Source organism: Felis catus, chromosome C1, assembly GCF_018350175.1.
Source record: "Felis catus isolate Fca126 chromosome C1, F.catus_Fca126_mat1.0, whole genome shotgun sequence".
Classification (NCBI taxonomy): domain Eukaryota; kingdom Metazoa; phylum Chordata; class Mammalia; order Carnivora; family Felidae; genus Felis; species Felis catus.
This window is the reverse complement of record NC_058375.1, coordinates 69,038,105-69,059,657: the sequence shown is the minus strand read 5'-3', so window position 1 is coordinate 69,059,657 and position 21,553 is coordinate 69,038,105. Positions and strand designations below refer to the sequence as shown.

At 37.1% G+C, this 21,553-nt stretch overlaps 2 long non-coding RNA genes across 2 annotated transcripts in view; both read right to left on the bottom strand.

Moving 5' to 3' along the window:
* The window catches only part of LOC123379670, a 228,952-nt gene that overhangs the window by 125,995 nt on the left and 81,404 nt on the right, over positions 1 to 21,553 (bottom strand). The window lies entirely within an intron of this gene.
* LOC111561955 overlaps positions 1 to 21,553 on the bottom strand; it is a 44,141-nt gene that overhangs the window by 16,837 nt on the left and 5,751 nt on the right. The gene's annotated exons all lie outside the window — the stretch shown is intronic.

Below are 21,553 nucleotides of genomic sequence, written 5' to 3'. Positions count from 1 at the left end.
ACCAAAATCTGTTTATGGCTTCCACTTTGGCCTCAGCCTTTCCCATCCATTTGCCACAGACCCCAGTGTCTCCAACAGTATAGACAGGTCCTCTGCTGGCACATTAACTCTCTGCATTTGTCTTAGCAGAACTAGATGATTATACAGCCTTTAGAAAGTGGAAGTTCAGTCTGAACTGCTTCAGGATTCAGACCGAGCATCTTCTGGATGAGTATGGTGTTAAATTTCTACAAATTTCCTCCCTTAACTTTCATAACAATTCTAAGCAATCAATTCTTACTCTACAAATGAGAAAACCGAGACACGGGCAGATTAAGGGACTTGTCTAGCTTTTACATAATGGAGCCACGATTTGAATTTAGGGTCTCCTGAATACAAACCAGTGTTCTTCTGCCTTATGATATTGAGATGGAATCACTCAGCCCAGGCTTTAACACCTTTTGAAACAGAGGTGGTTTTCTCCCATGGCTCGATTTAGTAATTTTCAGCTGAATAAAAAATTCCTGTGTCCTGCCCATGTGAGTCCCTCGCCCACAGCACCAGACCAAAAGACAGACTCAGGAATCTGACAGGCGGCCACCCCCTTGCACATGATCTATAATGTCAGATATGAAGCACAATTAACAAACAAAAGCAGATCTGGCCAATGCTTAATAATAGATGGAGGAGTTAATTGACCTATGCAAAACTTAAAAAGCGCAGAGAAATTATTAAAGTGTAAAAAGTATCTTCCCGCCTGTCTTATACCCAACATGGTCCCCTCAGCAAGATATGTCATCCCTACAGGAGTCCCACGCAAAGGTATCCCAATTAGTAAGAGACCTTAGGCATGTGAACATGTAAAATAGCATTCAGAAGGATTGTGATTATATAACATACCAAATTTTTCCCCCCAAAAAATGAGCAAAAGAATAATTCTACTTTATGGCTCTTGCTTAATTGCCCTCATGGACTAATCAGGAAAGAAAATGATGCTATCTCCTCTTGCTAACCTTTGATCTGCTCCCTACCAAGGTTTGTTTCATTTCCTCAAAACCGCAAAAAAGAGTAAAATGAGGTGATCAAGGCTGAAGTCACCCCCTTTGCAGTTTTTCCCGGCTTAATCATGGAAGATTTCTGTTTAATAAAACACAGGGTTATTGCTGCTGATTGTCACAAAATTTCTTATCAAAATGCTCCTTTATTTTGGCTAAACAATGTTTTTCTTAAACCCGTTGCAGCAGTTACGTTAACTGACTACAATTAAAATTCTACCTTGTAGTAACATGGTTTGACCTCTATCTCAACATACTCAAGAGTCTTGGAGTTGACATAGCTAGTTTACGGTAAAAGACGAGTCAGTTTCTGAGACAGTCCTTATGCCAGGCAGAATATTACTGGAAATTCTATTAGGCTTTAAGAAGACACTGTGCTGTATTATGAATACCAATACTATTATTCCCCAAGTTTGCACACAAATTGTATAATCACTCAAGACACTACAGGGGTTACTTAGAAAACAAATGTGACATCATTTATCATATTGATCCTTGTCTATAAACAAAGAACTTGTATCTTTCCTCGCGACACCATTTTCCTAAATGTCATTCAGCATTAACCAGAGAAACAAAATAATAACATTTTCAAAATCAGGATTAGCATTTAGGTTGTTGCTGGACATTTTAAGATACGACGGAAGTAGCCTTTAGTCCTTGTCTGGGGGAAGAGAAGAGAAGAAGACTTTACCAATGCTCATGCTTATCTTAGTCTAGAAAATCTGTATTATACTTCTTTCCTCTAACATCAGAGAATGGTCACCTGCTTACCTGTTTTTGTCTGATTGAGTAATCTTCTCTGTAAGTTTAAAATAAATGAAAAGTGCTATACCTGTGGAATTAGAGAGTTCTTTTCGTACCTTGAGTGGACCTTGGTGATTAGTGAATCTACATTGGAAAACTAAGATCCAGAGGGCAAATATGTCTGATTCTGCCTTTATTTTACCAAATACATGATTTTCCTCATCTCACTAGCAGCTTAATGAAGAGGTTTTCCAAGAAAACAACAACAACAACAAAACAAACAAAAAAACAAGAAGTGATAAACATGGTCAATTATTGTTCACCAACTTCCTATGCCTGAATAAGAACACATTAGGTTAAGACAATTGCTTTTCTTAGGGCTCCTGGGTGGCTCAGTGAATTAAGCATCCAACTTTGGCTCAGGTCATGATCTTGCGGCCATGAGTTCAAGCCCCACATTGGGCTCTATGCTGATAGCTCAGAGCATGGAGCCTGCTTCAAATTCTGTGTCTCCCTCTCTCTCTGCCCCTCCCCCCCCCATGCTCTGTCTCTCTCAAAAATAAACATTAAAAAAAAAATTGAATCCCCTGCTCCCACTCTGTCTCTCTCTCTCTCTCAAAAAAAAAAAAAAAAATCAAAAACAGTGTTTTAAAAAAGGGGGGGGGGGTGGCACATGGGTGGCTCAGTCAGTTAAGCATCCAACTTCAGCTCAGGTCATGATCTCATGGTTCATGAGTTCAAGCCCTGTATTGGGCTCTGTGCTGACAGCTCGGAGCCTGGAGCCCGCTTTAGATTCTGTGTCTCCCTCTCTCTCTGCCCCTCCCCTGCTTGCACTCTGTCTCTCTCTCTCTCTCTCTAAAAATAAATAAACATCAAATATGTGGGGAAAAAATGAAAAAAAAAAAAAGAAATGTTTAAGAATTGCTTATCATTGCCATTTACTGGACATTTTACTTGATAAAAGAAAATATGTCTTTATGCTATTTGTCCATAATTCTTCACACCAATATAGCTACCCAAGTCAAATTAGCTGCCTAATTAGAACTGGAAGAGACAGATGTATTTTAAATGGCTCCAAAATACATTATGGTACATATAAATTTTCTTCTTTGATTCTACATTTCTATTTGTAATTGGAAATGGTCACAGTTCACATCAAGAAGGTTTTAGAATTCCCTCGTGACCCTTTCACAGAAGAGCTCTAATCCATACTGACCAATGTAAGTGTTATTTTCCATTCCCAAATTCAGTCAGAATACTGCCTCTTTATTATCTTGAAAAAAAAAAAGGAACATAAAACATGTTCTGCATCAAGATGGTTCTCTTTTTTCTTATCTTTCTCTTCAAAGTTTCTCTCTTCCTAATTTATACTTTTTACCTGTACTATAAACATTATTCCTTTGCAATTTTTATGATGATTTAATATCACAGTTCTCTCCCTTGTTTTTCAGTTAACCTCTTCATATTGGCTCTTGTGTTTCCATTCTCAAAAGTTTGTGTTTTTTTGTTTTTTGAGGTTATTCTCTTTTTTAATTTCAGTAACTTGATGTTTGTACCTTTTAATTTCTTTTACCTATTTCACCTACCTCCCACCCTGCCCCAGAACTATCAGTTCGTTCTCTATATTTATGACTCTTTGTTTTGTTTTTTAGATTCCACATGTAAGTAAAATCCGATGGTATTTGTCTTTGTCTGGCTTATTTCAGTTAGTATAATATTCTCTCGGTCCATCCCTGTAGTCACAAATGGCAAAATTTCTATCTTTTTTATGGCTGAATAATATTCCATTGTATATACCACATCTTTTTCCATTCATCTATCAATGGACACTTAGGTTGCTTCCGTATCTTGACTACTGTAAATAATGTTGCAATAAGCATAGGAGTGCATGCATCTTTTTGAATTAATGCTTTCATTTTCTTCATGTAAATACCCAGAAGTGGAATTACTAGATCATATGATATTTCTATTTTTAATTATTTTAAGGAACCTCCATACTATTTTCCATAGTGGCTACACAATTTACATTCCCATCAATGGTACACAAGGGTTCCCTTTCTTTAAAGCCTTGCCAACATTTGTTATTTCTTTTTGATACTAGCCATCCTGACTAATGTGAGGTGATACCTCATTGTGGTTTTATTCACATTTCCCTAAGATTAATGATTTTTGAGCATTTTGTGTATCTGTTGGCCATCTATATATCTTCTTTGGAAAGATGTCCTCTAGCCAGAAATACACACACATATATGGTCAATTAATCTACAACAAAGAAGGCAAGTCAAGGCAAGGCAAGGATATACAATGGGGAAATGACAGTCTTTTCAATAAAAAGTATCGGAAAAACTAGAAAGCTACATGCAAAAGAATGAAACTGGACTATTCTTTTACATCAAACACAAAAAATAAACTAAACTGGATTAAAGACCTAAATGTAAAACCTGAAGCCATAAAACTCTTAAAAGAAAACACAGGCAGTAAATTCTTTAATGTTGTCCTTAGCAATATTTTTCTGGATCTGTCTCCCCAAGCAAGGGAAACAAAAGCAAAAATAAACAACTGCAACTAAATCAGACTAAAAGACTTTTGCACATGGAAGAAATCATCAACAAAATGAAAAGGCAACCTACGAAATGGGAAAAGATATTTGCAAATGATACAGCTGATAAGGAATTAATATCCAAAATATATAAAGAACTCCTACAACTTAACACCAAAAAAACCCCACATAAATAATCTAATTTTAAAAGGTTACTGTTGTTTTAAATAAACTTCTAGCAATTATGTTCCATTAATTTAGCAATAACCTCTTTCCAGTAATTCTAAATGGCATTTTCTGACTGATCTTAACATACTTTTTATGGAGATTTTTTTGTGCTTTGATTTCAGTGGCAATAAACAATCTTAAGTTATTGTCTACTTTTATCTCTTTGATTGGCTTTTCAATCTCTTACATTCAGTTGTGTTTCTCAGGACCCTGCCCTGAGTTCTTTATTCTTCAATCTTTTTTTGAATCTTTCACTGATTTTAATCACTATCTTCAACTATCCCCTCTATATGAACGATTCCTGTGTTATTAATGGAAGGCCAACCCCTAAATTTTTGGATTGTTCATGCAATGATCCCATGCAGGTGTTCCTGGTCAGTCACTGAGTCATTTCTCCCACAATTGCCCCATTCCACCCATAAAGATCTTAGAGTTCTTCACTAGATCCTCTGTGAGAAAGAGAAAGAATATAAAGTCTGAGTAGGAATTTTATATTTCCTTGTGTTTTGGTTCTGTTTTGGTTTTGGACACACCCTAGAAGTTTTACCCATCACATTGAGCCTACATCATTTTGGCCAATACTTTGTGAGACAGAGAATCTAAAAGATCAATAAGTAACAGATGTAGAATGTGGACATGGCGAGAGGCTGCCTAATAGGGTGGTAAGGAGCACAATTTACAAAGCCATCTTGACAGTGGATGGGTCACTTAACCAATCCAGTTTCTAGTTTTCTCATATCTAAAATGGGACTAATGATATTGCCAAGCTCAAAGGGTTGTTATTATGATCATTAAATAAGCTAATATTTTCTGCAGAGCCTCGAACAGTGCCTTGCTCATGGAAAGTCCTGTCTAAGTACTTGTTATCTAGGTAAGTGCTAAGTGAAACAATAAAGCAGGGAAGATGGGAAGATAGTAGTTTTTAGAACTGCAGATCAGGTAGCCAGGGAATGGTTTACTGGGAAGGTGAAATTTGGGCAGAGAGTTGACAGAAGTCAGAGAGCAAATTGTTTTGCTATCTTAGGGAAAAACATTCTAGGGAGAGAAAGCTGCAAGTACAAAAGAACTGAGGCAGGAGTTTGCCTACTATGTTTGAGGAACTCTAAAGAGGTCAGGTCAGTGAAAAGGTAAGAGTCCCATTAGACAAATCAGAGTGGAAATGAGAGTGGGGTGGGGCACAGGCCTATTAGGCTTTTTGATTGATGATTACACAGGTTCATTCTGGCTGTGATACTGAAAACAGTTTGAAATGAGGCAACAAACTACTTATGAGGCCTACTGCAACATAATCATATGATAGACATTGATGGGTATGACCAGACAGGGAATGGCAAAGTGGTAACAAGGGGTAAGATTTGAGATGTATTTTTAAATGAAAGTCTGTAGAGTCTGCTGTCAGAATAAATGTGAGGTGTGAGGCAAAGAGATGAACCAGGGATTATAAGAACTTTAGCCTAAGCAACTGGAAAACAGAATTGCAATTAAATTAGATGAGAACCATTATAAGAAGCATAGGTTGAGGAGGAAGATTGGGAATGTGGTTTTCGATATATTAAGTGTGAGATGCCAACTGTTTCTCTGAGTTAAGATGTAAAGTACACAGTTGAGTCTAGAGTTAAAAGGGATAACTAGACTGAAAATATATACTTGGGAGTTATCAGTGATATATAGCAATTACAGCCACAAGAATAGATAAGATAATCTAGGAAGTGAGCATAATTTAATGAAATAGAGAAAAAACATATCCAAGCATTGATCCCTGGAGTGCTCAAAGGTTTACAATAGAAATGACAACAAACATAGGAAACTGGAAAGGACCAGTCAGTGAAGTTGAAGGAAAACCAAGGAAATGTGGTGTCCTAGGAGTCAAGTGAAAAAAAAATCATTTTAAGAGGAAGTGATCATCAAGTGATCAACTTCATCAAATAGGTTAGTTAGAAAGAGGACCAAGAATTATGAGTTAGAATTAATAACTAAAAGGTCTTTGGTGAACTTGAAAAGATGAATTTGCAATGGGAGTCATGGAAACAAAATCTTGGGATGAAGGGACAATGGAAAAGAAAAATTAAACAGAATGAACATAAATTTTTCAAGGAGTTTGTTATAAAAGTAAGGAAAGAAATGGGGTGGTAGATGGAGAGTTAAGTAAACAAAGAAAAATTAGATTTTTTTTGTGCAAAAGAATTTTTTGCTAATGGGAAGGGTCCAGAAGAAAAATAAAGAAAGAAAGAAAGAAAGGAAGAGATCAGTAACATTTACTTCCAATTGAATCAATGAGCCCATCCCATCCCTGTGAACTACACTTTTACTGCTGCTCCTATCTACCTATTAATTTATTCAGTCCAATCATCAAAGGTCCAAAGCCAAAGCACTGGCATACCAATTTTACAAGCACTCCCATTTTTTGCTAACAAACTTGGAAATCATGAGAATCTTTTCCTAAAACATTACCTCTACTCTTTACTTTGCATAAAGACTGATTTCCCCAAGATGGTGCCTCTTCTCCAGAAATTTACACAAGTGAAGAATGCTCATGGTCTCAGGCTCACCTTGATCAGTTGGGCAATCTTGATTCATTTATCTGACTACTCTCTGGGACCCTTTGGACAATCACTTTGACCAAATCATTGTTACCAAAAGTTTAAACTCTCTTTTCTCCCCCTTTTATTGGGTCACACTTACCTCCAGCACTGGTTATACCCATAAGAAAGGTCGCCAATCTCAGTTGAACTTATTCCTATTCAACATTTTTCCCCCATAGTCTGCAGTGACTGCTCAAATCTCTTAGGTTTCCATTTTCATGTCTCTCTCTCATTCTAAGATTATTTGGTTCACTCATTTTACCTTTACAGAGGCCCTGCTACATTTTTAATTTGGTGCTTGGCACTAGTTATACAAAGGTCCTTGACTTCAAAGATCTTACAGGATCAAAAGGAAGAGAACAGGATTAAAAGAAAAAGTCAAAGAGAAATAATGGAAGAGAAAAGAATAAACAGAATCAAATAAACAAAAACATCTAATACAAACTGGTTCATGTTTTAACAAAGGCATTAAGCAAATTAAATCAATGTAGAAGAAAAAAGAACTCTGTAAGAGGAGAAGAAGAGAAGTCTGACAGAAGACGTGGTATTTGGTTTTGGAGTTAAAAGATAACCATACGTTTTACAAGTTCCATACGAAGAGATTGGACAGAAGGTAATTCTAAGAGGGGGGAATTTCTAGAGCAAGAAAATGAGGCATAAAATCATGCCTTTCTCATGAAATAACCACTAACTTCAATGTTCCTGGAGTGTGCAGTACAAGCTAAGGATTTTGGACTACTTCTTTAATAATGTAAGAACCATGAAAAGTTTTTGCAAAGAATGAGTAGAGATGTGTACGTCTGTTTAGGAAATATTCCTGGGAGTAATGTGGAACACAGACATAAGAAGGAAAAAGACTCAATACAGTTACTGGAACTGGAATACTGGAAACTGTGGCAGGACACCTGGGTGGCTCAGTCGGTTGAGCATCTGACTTCAGCTCAGGTCATGATTTCACAGCTCATGAGTGCAAGCCCCATGTCAGACTCTATACTGAGCTCAGAGTCTGGAGCCTGTTTCGGATTCTGTCTCTCTCTCTCTCTCTCTCTGCCCCTAACCCACTCACATTCTGTCTCTGTCTCTCTCAAAAATAAACATTTAAAAAAAGAAAAAAAGAAACTGTGGCCAGTGTCTAGAAAATAAATGGCAAAGGACTCTAGAGCAATGTCATAAAAAAAAAACCAACCCAGAAAGAGTTTGGCTTGGTAATTTTTAATGAAAATATATAATTGAAAAGATTTGTTGATAAATTGGATTTAGCAAACTATGAAAAGAGAAGAGTTAAGCTTGACTTTGATACTCTTAGCTTGGGCGATTAGGTATATGGCAGGTGCATTAATTACAGTAATGAACACAGGAAGCTTTGAAATAGAGGGAATGGGAATGCAACAAATAGGTTAGGTCTGAGATGCCTTTAAAACATCTAAGTACATATGTCCAGTCAAATTCAGAGCTGGAGTTTCTGAGAGATACTGAGGCTGGAAATATTTATTTAGATGTCATCAGGACCTAGGTGCAAGTTAAACTGGAAACATTGGACTAAATCCTCTGAGAGAATGTCAAGTAAGGGGGAGAAAAAGGATATCATGAAAAAGATATACGCTTTGAAGGCCGTTAGGGCTGTATCCAGAATATAGTCTCCTTACCACCTATACTTGGCACCTATTTCCTCAATCTTATTAACCAATAAAAACTGACAAGGCTTAGCTCCTAAACTTAAATCTTAAAAAGTACTAGTCCCTAGCTTTTTTTTTTAACTCCTAGCTTTCTTCTTTTTTTCCTTTTAAAAAATTTATTTATATTTTCAAAGAGTATCAGATGATTTCTTCAAGTATCTCTTCCATAACAGCTAGCAGAAATGCCCTAGTAGTTGCATATTAGAGAATCCTTTTATCATTGGTTCCTACTAACACTGTTTAATTTGACAATTCCATGATTTTAGCACATTATCATCTGTTTTGTTTTTCTAATGGAGACAAGTACTTTATTTTCAGATTCTTCTATATACCAGCACATTTAACACTCCACATCGGGTCACATCTCCATCAGACACCCAGTAACCTAAGCAGCTTTTTTACTATAAATTTTCTGGATAAATTCGCCAATGTCACAAAGTACAAAATCACAAGAACAACATTTTTTTTTTCAGTAAGACATACAAAGTTTACACCCTCGCATACAGTACACAAAGGTTACACCTAGATAGAGTATGACTTGATTTCAGCAATCAAATGTCAGTCGACACAAATAGGCAAAAAAAAGAAACCACTGCAGTCTTCAACTGGGATATTTTTAGACTTTCATTTGAGCACATTCAGATGAGAACCCATCCTTATTAATGGATTAGAAAGTTAATTGATCTGTATTATGCCTGAAAGTGGCCAGAGAAAATGAAAAATAAGGGTACTCATTCTGTGCCCTACTCATATATTTAAACTCTCTCTATGTACTTTTAACTTACACCATCAGCACTTAATATACAGATAACTCATTTTAAAATTGAAAGGGTTATAGGGTTATAATTTTTATAATTTCTCCTCAGTAATGCTTTATATATTACATTTAAAGCACCCGGTAAAATACATCCAAGGATTTCAGTACCTCACAAACTTTACAGAAATTTCTTGGCCAGTGACTAAAACCCTGGCTTATCTGAGACTGAATATAATATCTACTAAATGAGGTAAGCAGTAAAATTATTCTTACGTGTATGCGCTCTCAATAATTTTTAAACTCCTTACATATCTTAGGAATTTAAAAATATGTATTTCAAATCTGAAATTGGGTTCTGGGCTTCTACCAATACTCAATCTAAATAGTCTTGTATCACTAGCAGATTTTGCAATTCACCCCTCCCTCTCTTCCCTCCTTCTCTCTCCACCCCCGCCCCCTGCCCCCAGGTCATAAATATCCTGAACCACTTTACTCACACCGCAGCCTTCAGAGTATCCATTTACCTTGTATCACATACACAGTGGCCCAAAGCATCTTGTTTTTTCTTCAATAAGTGGTTTTTAAATCCCTAATAGTACCTTCAATTTCTGATCTTCTTTCACTACTTGATCTCTAAGGGCTTTATGAAAATTCTGTTAAAGTTTTCATCAATCATATCCTGTAACTTTTTTTTGCATGTAAAGTTTTTCAAAACAGCCTTTCATGTGAGTGAAGCAAAATTATTTTAGAGGAAATCTCCCATAGTTGTGAGTGGTTACGCACAGCCACGTTTGATAACCAATTCCTACTTGTGGTACTGTGGTTTTGCAAATATACACATGAGGAATGGGGAGAACCAATGTTGGGCTGGTTATTGCTGAACAGACTCAAGGCTACTTCGGTACTATTTTCAGCATCAGTGATTTCAGTATTATGTGATCTAAAATTCTTTCCTGCCAGGATCCTGTCTTTCCTTCCAGAAGATAGTGTTTCTCCGCCAACACGAAATGACAACATTCCCTTCCTTCACCAACAGCTGTACATCTTTCAGTTCTTGCGCTGGATGTCACAGGCTCTACCCGGTGCCTCCCACTCTTCCTGCCATTGTACGGTGAATGTGGAGAACGTAATTCTCTTAGTCGTTCATAAAGGCTCAAATGACAAATGAATTTTTCTACCCCTGCTGCTCTCTAAACTTTGGGAAGTATCAAGTGAACCATTAGCCATTTCATGATATTCAACTTGGGTGACCATGCTGGGAAGAGTTGCAATTTAATGCCTTTTTAAATGTATGGTTATGGGTTATATTGTATGTAGTTCTATTACATTTTTCTACCATGTTTTCCTTTTATTGTGCCATTAAAAATTTATTTTTTTATTTTCATCATCACATTATGATAATTGTTACATTTCCATTATTGTTTTCTCATTTCTTTTTATAATGGTTGTAAGATTAATAAAATCTTTGACATTGTCTTGGGAGGTCAGTAGTCCATGAATTGCCCTCTGCAAGCTTGCCATTTTGGATACCCTGCTTAGGTCTTATGTGGGCATCTCCTGTATGTTTAACAGTGAACAATGGGTTACTCACTCAATTTACTATTTTTTTCATCTGTAAATTGTACATAATATATAAATCTAACAGCCAGGTGATGGCATTTATAAAGTGAAACCATTTTTCCTGGCAACCTAAAAAGGCTATTGTTTCTAGGAAAAATAAAGATATGTGTGAAAACTAGATACCTCAAAGATATTACTTAATGACATCTAAAGAACGTTAAACCACATAACAGCTAACCCATTGGTGGTAATAACATTAACAGTGCAGCTGAGATCTATTTTTAAAATTATAAATTAAGGATCAGAGGAAAGGAGAAGTTTAACTTTTGTTAACAGTAGGGCACGATACTGATTCAAAATAGGAATGAAAAAAAGATGCCCAGGCATGGTATTTAAATTTATTTGAGATTAGTTTCTTTCTAAACTAAAGAGGCAGTCCACTGTTTTAAAAAGACCTTGATTAACAGGAGTTCTATTTTTCCATTTCTGTCTAAATTGTCCTAAATGGTTGCATTCTTTGTGGAGAAAACTGTTCACATCTACAGCAAACGCTTAAGCGTGTGTACTGTTCATGAGGGTAGAGACCATGTTGAGCTCACTGCTGCAGCTCTCGCGTCCACAACATCAGAGATTCTCAACACATATTTGCTGAAAATCATTGAATAGGATAAATATGTGTGTATGACATATCATGGATATGCTAATTTAATATATAACTGATTTACACAAATATCATATCACATACACAGTAGTGCACTCAGAAAAAAAGATAGCATTCGGACAAACTCTGTGCAATGTTACCAAAGTTTATTATTATATCGATGTTATTTGAGATCATACAAGCAAGGACATACAGTTCTTTGTATACCAGAGTGTCAGACTGTTTTAAAATTTATCTTTCACAGAGAACACATAGAAATCAAACAAAAAAAATGTTTACTCTCTATAAAAATATAAAATATGATAATTTTTTGCATTACAAAATTACATGCCATTGCATATCAGATATCTTTCTGATCCAATGCCTAGTGCCCTTTTGGCTGCAAACTGAGGAACTACCAACACTAATTAGCAAATAAAATACACATCTAATAGGGCTCCTAAAAGATATGCTGTAGTATAACCCAGTACTTTGAATTTTAGCAGAGCAGCCAAAGATAAAAGAAAATAGCATGTCAGTCTCATAATTGATCATTATGTCACCTACCTTTCCTTATACAAAAACCATGCTTGTAAAATATTTGCTAAAGGCCATTTGATTTCACTCAGATGTGAACACCAGACCTAATTAAAGAGTACATTTAATTTCTAATAAACCTCCTTTCTTTGTATGTTTTATGTTCTTGAATATATTTCTGCTCAGGTGTTGATTTCAGATCTTTGGAATTTTAAGTGATGCAAAAATTAAAACAATAACAAATTCCATTTACAATTTACTAAAATAACCTACCCTTTTATCTAATGTTTGGGTTAGTGATATAATTATATAGTTAAACAAATACACATCGAACATGAAACCTCACCAGAATTCTATCTTGGAGGTCCATAACTGAGAGCATCTTATTTATAAAATCCATTGACAATCAGCCACTACTTTCTAAATAAGAGATCTTAAAAAAAAATTATGTATCAAATTCCAAAATATATATTATTTCATTAGCCACATTCCAGCTTATATATTAAGACATGAAAAATGTATTTGCAGATTACTCACCCACTCAGACTCCTAATAATTAGATGATTGAAACCTAGAAATCTGAGTGATCTATACTGAGATATGTATTATTTAAATGTGCTTTGATTTTCTTATAAATTTGAAACTTTCTAGATGTAAGATAGGTGCTTTTATTAATATAGAGGAAAAAAGATCAAGAGTGGTAGAATCCAAGAGCAAAGGCAGTATATCCTTCCAAGCATCCTAGCTGGAAAGAGATAGCACGTTGAAATTGGGTAATTAAAGATGAGTTTTAAAGGGAGATATTTATAAAGATCTTGCCCTAGTAACAGTGAGGAGCTATTCCTTGGTCTGATGGGAAGTGGAAAGAAAGTATTCGCCTGAATGAAGAGATAGAGCCATGTGGAGAGAACCACCTAGCTTCATGCATCCAGTCCTGGTGACCCCATAGGAAGGGAGTTGAGGAAATAAACTCCTCATATTCACTTTTTCCTTTGTTGGTCACAACTCCTCAGACGCTCTCCTAATATACTCTAAAACCAGCCCCTGTTTGCAGAAGGTGAGAGAGACCAGAAAAAATGAGAGGCAGACCGCACCAGACTGGTAGGTGGCAGGTTTAATAAGTAAGGGAGACTTCTCTATGATGCTTGTCTTGGGCAGCTGGTAGATCTTCACACCCACCTACCAGCTCTTGAAAGTTTACGTACAGCCCTTACCTAGGTTCAGTCACATATACCACCTGGGTGGTCTCAATACCACATCATTATCTCAAAGGCTATGTCCTTGGGGCAGCTTCCGGGAAAAGGGAAAGCAAATGTAACACACATTCCAAGGGCAGAGGAGGGGGTAAGGAGCTTCTGATTGCTGGGGTCCAATTCAGAGGTCAGCCAGTCATCACATGTTCTCAAGGATCTTCCCCAGCACCCTTTCTCCACTGGCCAAACCCATCCAGAAGCCAGAAAACATGGGGATCATTGATGTAGCCCATTATTAAAGCAGAGCAGAGGAGAGGAGAAGGCAAGTGAATCTACAGAAGCCAACAGAAGATATTGAGCACAAAAGAGAACTGAAAAGGACATGTGTCAGAGGGTCAAGAAAGTAAACAAAGGAAATGTAAAATACCCAAAGGAAAGCAATGGGTTACCAAGTAAATATGCAAGAAAAATGAATGAGAAGTCATCATGCTCTCAACTGGATGTCATAGTAGGGTATAAGCAAGAAAGTATCTAAAGGAATAATAGAAGAAATTCTCAAGAAATAGATAAAGGAAAGGAAATGAACAATTGTAGCACAACTACTGTGTCTCAAACATTTTGTTAGGTAGTTTTTTTTTTTTTTTAAAAAGTGGTATCTTTTAATTCTCACAACAGACAGTGAAAAAGTCTAACAGTTGTAAAGAAATGGAAACTATAACCCATAAGGAAATTTGCCCATGTATCTCTATCATACATGCCCCTGTATATTACCACTTAGTCGCCACAAAACAGTTTAACTACCAAAGCAAAGAGATCCAAAGTTGCCTTTAAATTAAGCCTAGTCTGGTGATGAATCATGCCCTCATGATTCTTCTGGCCTAAGAGTAATGAATAAAAACTTGTCTCCTTTCCAACAACTTCCGCATCTCCTTGTCTCACCAGGACCTCTGGAGACAATGAGCATAAGATTGTACTGCTCTGTATGCCAAGTCACCTTCTACTAGATCTCTCATTCCCCTCCCTTCAAATGGAGCCAGGGAAAGTAAGTCAGGCATATAGTCTTACATTACTAATGTATGGAATCCATTAGGCAATTCTATTTGGACCTAAAAATAATAACGCTGCTTTTCTTCCAACATAAAATCGGCTGTCGCAATTCCACACTCTTTCAAAGCTATTTCCAGCAAGTTTACATTGTAGCTATGGTAGCATATATGTCTTATCAAATCCCTTTTATCAACAAAACAAATTTTATATTCTTTGGCTCTGGCTTTACAGTTTTCCTCAGCATTCCCCCATACATAACCACAACAAACTTCTGAGGTTTAATAACAGTAACAGCTAACATTTAAAGTGGGTCATGCCCTGGACTAAGGATCAAGACATGGTTTATCTCATGGAATCTTCCCCATGGATTTATGAGGTAGGTGTTATTATATGGCCCCATTGCAGAACTAAGTAACTGAGGCTTAGATTAAGCAGTCCGACATTATTCTCACAGCAGGAAGTGCTAAAAATAAGTTTTAAACCCAGGAATTCTGGCTCCACAACCTGCATGTTTAATCAGTGCCCTCTCTTGCTTCCTGATGTTTTAAACAAAACTCCATTCCCCACTTCCCCTCCCTTTGTCTCCCAAGCAACTGACAGAAGGCTGTGAAACTTGGCTTCTATTCCCTTTCTCAGATAGTCACATTTTCTTTTTCCTCTTGATTTATTTACTTATCACTTTCCCCTCATTCCCTTTCTGGTTACAAACAGCATTTATTTTCCCCTACACTTAGCCCAATATTAAAGCATCTCCCAACACACCCAGCTGTCTACAACTTTCCCAGCAACGCCAATTAGGCAACGGACATTATCAGGCCATCAAGTCATGTTCAAATTTGTCAATATAGCAAAACTACATTTTGCAAAATGGTACGTTCAGACAAATTGTTGATAAGCACTACTTCATGAAGTGCTTGACCACTTCTGGTCAGGTAATTACCAATCAGGGAAATTGTGAAGAAAAACAAATGTGCCAATTCTGATGACTACATTAGTGACATGAAATTAAAACCAAAAATACTTCAGTCCTAGAAGCACTGAGGAGACTGGTTTCAATATGGAAAAAATCAAACCTGCTTCACTAATAATTAAAGAATCCTGTGTGGAATCTGAGACCTAAAGGCAAAATCATTTTATTTGAATTTTCAGTATAATAACGTTTTCAGTATAATAATGTTTGAAATAGTGACTAACCAAACTCAGATGTGAGAAAAGACAGCTTCAGAAATACCAGACAAAAGAAAATGAAAGACTGTCAGCATTCTCAAGGGAAGACACCAACATTAATAGTCTCATTTTGGTCTATATAGTAACATAAAGCTTCTATATGTATACATTTTCCTTAAGGCCATGATAACGTACCCAGAAGCTTGCTTTCTCTACGGCACTGATTAGGATTATTGTTTTTGAGTCTGCATTTTCACCTCTCCTTTCAAACGCAGCTCCAAATCATTGTTTTTGCTCATTTCTTATGTTTCATCATATGTAATTAGTATAGGTACTCACAGGAGTGTGGGGCAGCTGGACTCACTATAAAGTTGGAGAAATAAATTTTGCAGCCAGCCTGACACTGATTTAAAATGCATTTCAGACTGATGAAAGCTGGTGGATTCACAGTCCCCGAGACTGAAGTTCTCTGGTTCTCCACTGAACAAAGAACGCCCGGGGAACTGCAGTGCCCCATAAACTTGCTTCAGCTGTGAGGTGACATTCACCATAAAGAGGCATGTTGGGTAGGTACAGCTGAAAGAACTGGATTATCAGAAAGCCACTCATCACTTAGGTCTGAAAAGAGTAGTTGGATTGCTTCTGTTGTTACATGAGTCAAATTAGAGCATCTGCGTTGTCATTCATTCAACGATGACTTTAGGATTGTTTATCATGTTTTTCCCCCTCAAAATACCTAGAGTTATAGGTAGGAGATTGCCTGGAAGTTTAAATTTGTCTTTATTCAGACTTTTCAGTAACCTGCTGTGTAAAATTAGGCAAATTCCCATGTCTATGATTTAGTTACTATGTCTATTAAATGGAGGTTAAACTAGGTGGTCTATAAGACATCCTCCAGCTCTAAAACACAGATATACGGCCACAGTGTATCACGAGAGGAAAATGTGCCCCATGATCCCATGGAGATACCTTGACAAGCTATCACACTGTGTTCTGTCATATTTTTTGGATTGTAAAACAGACAGCTAGCGTTAGGAATAAAGACGATCTCATGTGACTTTCACAATACTTTGCAGAGGTGTATCTCAAAAAGTTTTGCTTTCCTGGTCCCATTTTTACATGCTGGATGGGCATTCTAGCCATTTCCTGTCTCATTCGTATATAATTCCAATTTAGAAAAAAGAGAGAACAAGAAGACAACTAGACCTTGCCCCTTTGGCAAGATAGATAAATGTTTTAAGACTGAGCTATAAGCGGGGCGCCTGGGTGGCGCAGTCGGTTAAGCGTCCGACTTCAGCCAGGTCACGATCTCGCGGTCTGTGAGTTCGAGCCCCGCGTCAGGCTCTGGGCTGATGACTCAGAGCCTGGAGCCTGTTTCCGATTCTGTGTCTCCCTCTCTCTCTGCCCCTCCCCCGTTCATGCTCTGCCTCTCTCTGTCCCAAAAATAAATAAAAACATTGAAGAAAAAAAAATTTAAAAAAAATAAAAAAAAAAAAGACTGAGCTATAAGGAATCAACTCAGAAAAGACAGCTGTTGGAATATGCTCTAACAAATCTGGTTCTCCATCATTCAGAAATATTCTCATGCTATGGGTCATGCTATTTGCCCCCAAACAGATTTTTCCAGTTACTATGTATGACCTTATATTGAAATAAAACTGGAGGAAAAAATATAGCTCAGTAGAGTTGTCTTATTACCCAACAGATTTAAACCAGATCTAATGGAATGGCAGGAGAGTGACAAGCAGGGCAAGAAAAAGCACGGCAAGAGACATAAAAAGCGTGCGCTCCTTTGGATCCTGACCGCAATCAGGGCTTAGGGTTTGGGAGCATTTGGACTCTTTGTGTGAGTCATGTCATCTTGATTTTCTTCTCTCCCCGCCTCTTAATCCCTTCTGCTCTAATTCACCTAATTCACACACGCACTCACACACGAAATACTCCAACACACAAACATTTAATTCAATCCGCCTGTTGTTTCCTTACATCCTTATGTTGTTGAAACCAGTCATCACATTGCAGCATGCTATGTGATCCAAGACAACATACTCAGGTTGCAGGGAACTTCCAGTTACCTCCCTGTGTCACTCAAAAGATCATACTAGGCTTCTTTTAAGTGTGGTAAAAACTATATACAAGGAAAATTTTATCAGAAAGCCATCTACAACCCCCTTAATTTAATCCATCATTAAAGCAAAATCTGTTTTTTAGAGACACTAAAGACATGGAGGAAATAATATCTACTAGAGAGGTCAGGCTTAACTGCTTGTCTTCTTTTTTTTTTAATTTTTTTTAATGTTTATTTATTTTTGACAGAGAGAGAGAGACAGAGCATGAGCGGGGGAGAGGCAGAGAGAGAGAGAGGGAGACACAGAATCAGAAGCAGGCTCCAGGCTCTGAGCTGTCAGCACAGAGCCCAACACGGGGCTCGAACTCACAGACTGCGAGATGATGACCTGAGCTGAAGTTGGACACTCAACCGACCGAGCCACCCAGGTGCCCCTAACTGCTTGTCTTCTAATAAAAGTCTATTAGATGAGGAAAGAAAGGAGGGGAGGGAAATAATGGGCAAGGAGAAGTGATTATCAAACAGAGAAGGAAGCTAGCTTTAATACCAAGTCCTTAACATGTACAGGGATACTATATGCTACGGGCAGCATTATATTTATGGTGACCTCAACTCTATGATTATGTGCTTTTGAGTCAACTCTCTGAGCCAAGAAGGACCAGAACCAAGTAAGCTAGACCTCTTGTCTACTGAACAGGAAGCGTGTACAGCAATCATACTTCTCTGTTTCCTTCAGCATCTGTTGCAGTGTGCTGTGCACATGATAGGTTACTGCACACCTTCAAATCAAGAAGATACTCTAAATTAGGTCTCCTTCACATCTAGACAGGCAACTGCAGGGCTGAGAAGCAGCACTGAGTAGTGGAAAGAATCATCAACATTCCATTACGGACAAGAAAGCCTCCAACTAGTCCTGTCTCAGTTTCTTCAACTGTGAAATGATAATAATAATACCTTCCTTGCCTGCTTCACAGGTTTGCCATGAGCATGAAATAAAATAAATAACAGCATCTTTATTTATTGAACACTTAGATAATAAACATGCAAAAGATTTCACAAGCATTATCTCAATTAGCCGTTAAAACAAACCGATGAAATGAGCAATATTGATCCAGTTTGCAGTTGAGAATAGTTAGGCCCAAAGGAATTAAAATCCTACAGATTATAAATGGGAGCAGAGAGATTTCATACCAAGGATTTTATTTTATTTTTTTAAGCATTTATTCATTTTTAAGAGACAGAGAGAGACAGAGCCCAAGCTGGGAAAGAGCAGAGCAAGAGGGAGACACAGAATCTGAAGCAGACTCCAGGCTCTGAGCTGTCAGCACAGAGCCCAATGTGAGGGTCCAACTCATGAACCACAAAACCATGACCTGAGCCAAAGTCATATGTTAAACTGACTGAGTCACCCTGATCCCAAGGATTTTAAGTGACACCTTATGTAGGTGATATGAATGAGACTTTATCTATTCATTGAATACCAACAAGGAGATTGCTCTGTTCCTCTAGCCTCTTTGTTTTCATATGATAATGACATTTAGTGATAATAACTGTACTTCTGCTGATAAAAAATTTCCACAGTCAAGTGCTAAATTAACAGGACACCAAATCACCAAAGTTTAAGTAAAAAACTCGATGAAAATTCAGAGAAAGGAAGTTTCTCCTTTCATAGGTAAAGCTCTTTCCCACCCCCACCCCCCCACTTTCACCTTCTATTAAAAGGCTAAGGGAAGGGTCTTGCTACTTTTCTTTCTTCTTCGCCCTTGAATGCTGCTAATAATTACCTTCTGTCCACGATACTGTCCTCTCATGTACCTAAAGATGGAACTTTTTTTAAATTAAAACCTTCAGTGGAAAAGGTGATATTAGGCCGTCTAAGGTCTGATCTGCCTTTCAAAATCCGGTTAAGGGCATTTAATTTCTCTTATTCAGGAAAAGATGCAAATAACCCCTTTGACCAAACTGCTATCTAATTAGACCAAGAGCACTAAAAAGTCACTTGCTTTCCACTTACTCAATCCAGCTCTAAAACAGACAAAGGTCTGTCTGTTTGGGATGGTTTTTCCCTTAGGTAGATAATTGAAATGCTTCTAGTCTGGGGGCTTAAGCACTAAAGTGTCAGTGATGAGTGTCATAAGATAAATATAGGGATAGCTTCTTACAAATATATATATATATACATATATATTTTTTTGCAATCTGGTGTTGCATATGGATGCCGGGAATAAGTAATATAAACCTAAGTAATATAAACTGGTCTCTTCTAATTTACATTTAAACAGGGGCTTAAGAAGGATCAGGGAGCACCACTCTGCCTTGAAAAGCTACAGCCTAAAAAGAGTGACAGGGATTGTCATCTGTATTATAATCATTACCAAGTTCCAAAAAAAAAGACCCTTGTTAGGAATGGATCTATCTCTGCAGGGGATATCCAAGACTGTGGTGCTTGGATAAAATACAAATCAAGGACTAATGTCAAAAATCCAAGTTACATTTAAAAAAAAAAGGTGTTATATTAAAATAGCAATAAGCTTAGGGTAATTATAGAGAATTTATGTATCTTTTAACATAATTAGTGATACAAAACAGTGAAGTTTACATTTAAAGTCCATCTATTGTAAATATGCCTCTGAATTTACATGTATCATTAGAATAAAAATAAAAGTAGAATGGTGAGATTAATAAGCATAATCTAAACATGGATTTGATTTTTGTCCGTTACAAAAGAAAGCAAGAATTTCTTCTTGTATTAAATAGATTCTAGTTAACTGTAGGGCATCTGCTAAAACTAATATTAATATTATCTTAGTTAACTTTCCCTATATAACAAGTGCTGGGTAAATAAACCCTGTATGAAATCTGGAATGTAATTTATAATGAATTTGTGCTAATGATATTTAATGTGCCTAGTTAAAATGGAAGCTTTATTGAGAATAAATGTTGCTCATTTACTTCAAAGGGAGTTACCAAACATGTGTAATTTGATGGTAATTGAAGAAATAAAACAATGTTAGCTAATATAAGTATGATTTACAAATTTCCTTATGAAAATGCAGTACATATGTTACATATCTTTCTTAATTGTTTACTAGTAAAAAATTTAAGACTCTGTTGGCACACCAAAAATTCACACAGATTACTATTTGAGAATACATATTTGTGGTAGGCAGAATAATGCCTCCACTCAAAATTTGTACACCTGAGTCCCTAGAACCTGTGAACACGGAACACTGCAAAAGGGGCTTTACAGATGTAATTAAGGTTATGGACCTTAAAACAAGAAGATTCTCATAATCCTGGATCATCCAGGTGTGCCCAATGCAATCATATGAGCCTTTAAAAGCAGAAAACTTTCTCCAGATGAAGTCAAAGAGATGTAGAAGAATAAGCCAAAGACATGAAGCCACAGAGGAGGTAATTGGGAAGTCCAAAAGGGCCCCAACCACCTTTGCTGGCTTTCAAGATGAAGGTTGTTTGGGCGGCTTCCTGAAACTGTGAAGGGCTGTTGGCCAAAAGCCAGCAATACAGTGGTGATCTCAGTCCTACAACTGGTTGGAACTGAATTCTACCAAGAACCCAGATGAGCCTGGAAAGAGCAGATTCTCCCCCTGGGGCAGCCTATATAGAAGGCAATTGAACTGCCACCATAGTTTTAGCCCAATGACACCATGCTGGCTTTCTAACCTACAAAACTGTGAGACAAGAAATGTGGGTTGTTTTAAGCCACCAAGTATGTGATAATTTGTTAAGGCATCAATAAACAACTGATACCATGTTGCAT